The following is a 4520-nucleotide window of genomic DNA, read 5'->3' as shown; positions in this document are numbered from 1 at the left end:
GGTGGGGGCAGCTTTTGAAGGAGGTCACTGCACTTGGAAGTGACCTCAACAACCAGCCCCTTCCCCATGTCATAATCATGTCATCTCCAGTCGTCTTTATAATGGGATTAAATGATATTAAAACAATCTATAGGAAGAGACAGTTCTAAAAATAAATTCTTCTGTGGTAGAGCCTTCTGCAGTTGGTGGCCACATTGGAAGAGAACCGGTCCTTCTCCTTGAATTTGTTTCGTGTTGTATGGAAATGCAAAAATAAATAAGTAAAAATGGCTGGATCTCATCCCCACAGCTCCTGATCCAGTAGGTTTGGGTGTTATTGTTGTTGGAGGTATTGTTGTTGGTGGCATAGGAGGAGGAGGATGAGGAGATGGTGGTGGTGGTGGTGGTGTAGAAGGAGGATGAAGAGGAGGAGGAGGAGATGGTGGTGGTGGTAGTGGAAGCAGTGGTGATGGGATTACAGTGGTAGTGGAGGAGGTGGGGCAAGAGGAGGAGATAGTGTTGGTGCTGTTGGTGGTGAAGGAGGTGATGGTGAAGGTGTGGTGGTGGTGGTGGTGGTGGTGGTGGTGGTGGTGGTGGTGGTGGTGGTGGTGGTGGAGAAGGAGGAAGAGATGGCGGGGGTAGTGCTGTGGTGGAGGTGTGAGTGGTGGTTGTGGCGGATGGTAGTGGAGGTGGTGGTGATGTGATAGTGGTGGAAATGTTAGTGGTGGTGGTGGAGGTGTGAGTGGTGGTGGCAGAGGGTGGTGGACGAGGTGGTGGTGGTGGTAGAGGTGTTGTTTGTCATGGAGGTGGTTGTGGTGGAGGGGGAGGTGTGATGGTGGTGGTAGAAGAGGAGGAGATGGTGGGGGTAGTGCTGATGGTAGAAGTGTTAATGGTGGTGGTGGTGGTGGTGGTGTGGTGGTGGTGGAAGTGTTAGTGGTGGTGTGGTGGTGGTGGAAGTGTTAGTGGTGGTGTGGTGGAAGTGTTAGTGGTGGTGGTGGCAGAGAGTGGTGGTGGAGGTGGAGGAGGAGGAGGAGGAGGAGGAGGAGGTGGTGGTGGTGGTGGTGGTTGATGGTTGTGGAGCAGGTGGTGGTGGTGGTGGTGGTGGTGGTGGTGTGATGGTGGTGGAAGTGTTAGTGGTGGTGGTGGCAGAGAGTGGTGGTGGAGGAGGAGGAGGAGGAGGAGGAGGTGGTGGTGGTGGTGGTGGTGGTGGTGGTGGTGGTGGTGGTGGTGGTGGTGGTGGTGGTTGATGGTTGTGGAGCAGGTGGTGGTGGTGGTGGTGGTGTGATGGTGGTGGAAGTGTTAGTGGTGGTGGTGGCAGAGAGTGGTGGTGGAGGAGGAGGAGGAGGAGGAGGTGGTGGTGGTGGTAGAGGTGTTGTTTGTCGTGGAGGTGGTTGTGGTGGAGGGGAAGGTGTGATGCTGGTGGTGAAGGAGAAGGAGGAGGAGTGGGGGAAGGAGGAGGAGATGGTGGGGGTCGTGCTGGTGGTGGAGTTGTGAGTGGTGGTGGTGGTAGCTGCCATTAAGCTTTCTGATACCGCAAAGATTTACAACGTCTGGGAAACCCTCTCCCGTGATGCTAGAAGCCAGAATCCACTCGACGGCAGTGGGGTTTGGCTGCTTTACCAAGCTTGCCAATTTTGGAAGGAATGAGCTAGAAATTTGTCCCAAAGCCTGGCTTTTTATCAGCCCAATCTGTGCTTCTTCTGCAGAGAAGGATGGAAAGGGCACTATAAAACAGGGACCCTGGCTTGGTAGGAAAGATGGATCACCAGGTGATGAATCAAGCCCGGGCTGCCGATGGGGCCCTAAATCATAAGAACAGCCTGTCACAGGAAACCCCAGAGGAGATTTAGAACTTGGCACCACCCATCCATCTCATCCAGGGCCCATCTCTGGCCCGCATGCTCCTTTGACAAGTGACATTTGGGGGTAAGGAACCCCCGGGGTCCCTATCAAAAGCAGCTCTGACTCATTAGAAAGGAATCCCTTCCCTGGCGGCTGTCCTCTGGGGTCTTATGACTATTGTGAGATGTTGGAAATGGATGTCTACACGTCTGTCATTCCAACCCCATCCCAGCTGTTTGGAATAAGCAGCCAGCTCTCCCTGGACCCCTCCACCCTTCTCTCAGAACTGAGGAAAGGTCAGCTGAGCCATCCATCCAGCCGGCTCTCTCAGAAAACTTCTGGAAGACAGAAATAGAAGCGCTCTCTCAGCGGAAGATGGTGCTGATCTGCTATTGAATAACAGCCCCACCTCCTCAGATACCCCCGGGACACATCAGATGGCCTAGCAGGCTCTGTCTTGTTGGTATTCCCAGGCTTGCCTGTGGGCACTGGTGTTTGGGGATAACATGTTCTAGAATTACCCCATTTCACTCCCCACCCCGCCTTGGGCAGGTCTCTCAAGCCTATATTCCATCACCCAGATGGGACCACTTGGCTATTTTAACGCTCAAACATACTTTGTTACTAGGAGGGGTTGCCCGAACTGGGCATTGAACATGTCTGCCCACGAGGTATACTATCTGCACGGCTCCCCTTGGGGCTGGAGAGGTAGAAGGAGCTTGGTTGGGTGGATGGGAGCAGGGACAGGGAGGGGTCTGTTTTTGCAGGAGAGAAGAAGTATGCCCAAGGGGCTCAGGCCCATTGGTCAGTGGTGAAGGGTAGTCCAGGACTGCCAGTGGGCTTCCTCCTGCTGCTTTAAGGAATGTTGGGGGACTTAGCTCTGACTTGGCCTTCTGCCTTCCAGCAAGGACTTTGTCTGGTAACTGGGGAGGAATCCTTGCAGTGTTTGTTACCTAGGGAACAGGTTCCCCTCCTCTGTTTTTATTCTGACCCCCAGGTGGGGTCTGTTGAAGATGAGTCCATCTCTGAGGCTGATGTTAACTCTCTCTTTCAGCCAACTTCCTAGGCTCAGTTTAAATGTGCAATGCACCCAGGCTCTGAGCTCCAGCCAACCGGTGGCAAAGACCTCAACTGCCGCTGCTCCCCAAAGTGCCAATGTTAGGCAGAGGGTGGATGGTCTCCAAAGCACCCAGCTGACTTCAGCCAAGCGACCAAGCAATTGCTTACTCATCAGCTGTGATCTTGAGCAGAGGAAGGGCCATTGGATTTCAAAACCCCCTGGGTATTTGTTTCAATAAATGGACTTCCGGTCACACCTCTTAACCGGCTCCTTGATGCTCTTTAGCTTGTTGATTTGTATGCTTGAGAGTAGCTTTCATTCTCCAAAAACCCAACTCACTGTTGTCGAGTTGATACCAATTCAGAGGGGCCCCGTAGAGCAGAGTAGAACTGCCCCTGTGGGTGTATGAGGCTGTATAGCTCTATAGGAGCAGAAAGCCTCATCTTTCTCCTAGGGAGCAGCTGATGGTTTTGAACTGCTGACCTTGTGGTTAGCAGCCCCAATGTGTAACTACTACTCTACCAGGCCTCCTTCAGTTTCATTTGGAAAGGAACTAAGCCAGCTCTAAGGTGTGATAAATCTCTGTTAAACCTGATTGCATTTGCCTGGTGGGGTGGGGTGGCGAGATAGTCTGTCACCACCACGGGATCCAGTCTCACTGCCATGGAGTCCCTTCTGAGTCACAGGGACCCTACCTTAGGAACACGACAGACCTGCCCCTGGGGGGTTTCTGAGCCTGTCAATCTCCATGGGAGCAGAATGACCCCTTTCTCCTGAGAAGCAGCTGGTGGTTTCAAGCTGTGACCTTGCGGCTGGCAGCCCAACTCATAGCCCCCTCTGCCACCAGGGCACCTGTTGACAAGGCCAGAAGTCTCCACTCAGAGGTAGGGTCGTGGTAGCACAGGGATTACATGTTGGGCTGCTAACCACAAGGTCAGCAGTTTGAAACTGCCAGTCAGCTCTGAGGGAAGAAGATGGGGCTTGCTACTCCCATCAAGAGTTACAGAGTTGGACCCTCACGGGGGCAGTTCTGCTCCTTCCTATTGGGTTGCTATGAGTCAGACTTGACTCTGCGGCAGGGAGTGTGTTGTTTCTATCTCTGGAGGCCGGTTTCCTTTTCTGTTGGCTCTGGGGAAGGTGCTTGTCTCCTTTCAGCACCTGTAGGGTTGGCTGTCACTCCTTGGCCTTCTCAGTCTTTCATTCCTCCACCCCCTTTATCTTCCTCCTCCTCCTCCTCCTCCTCCCATATCCCCTTCCAGTTCCTCAATATGTGACATTGCTAATCTAGATTCCAGAGGCTGGAGCCTTGCCTGGAGTGGGGAAAGAATACAAAGTACCTCATTCCTCCTTTTGATCCCCCCACCCCCCACCCCTGCTCTAATTATAAATATGTGAATCACAGCCCTAGGAAAATACACTGGGAACAGAAAGGGAGAATGTAGGGGAGAGAGAGGGAGAGGGAAGAGAGGGAGAGAGAGTCAGATTTCCAGCCTGCTCCTGCCAGCCATGTTAGCAGACAGGCTAATAACTTAAGACAATGTCTGACAGGTTGATATTTTGAGCTCACTTTCCTGAAAATATTTTGGGACCCAGAGTACCATGGTGCCTCCCTGCCAAGGGAAGTGCAGGAGGCTCAGAA

Source organism: Tenrec ecaudatus, chromosome 12 (assembly GCF_050624435.1).
Source record: "Tenrec ecaudatus isolate mTenEca1 chromosome 12, mTenEca1.hap1, whole genome shotgun sequence".
Taxonomy (NCBI): domain Eukaryota; kingdom Metazoa; phylum Chordata; class Mammalia; order Afrosoricida; family Tenrecidae; genus Tenrec; species Tenrec ecaudatus.
Note: the sequence above shows the minus strand (reverse complement) of the source record.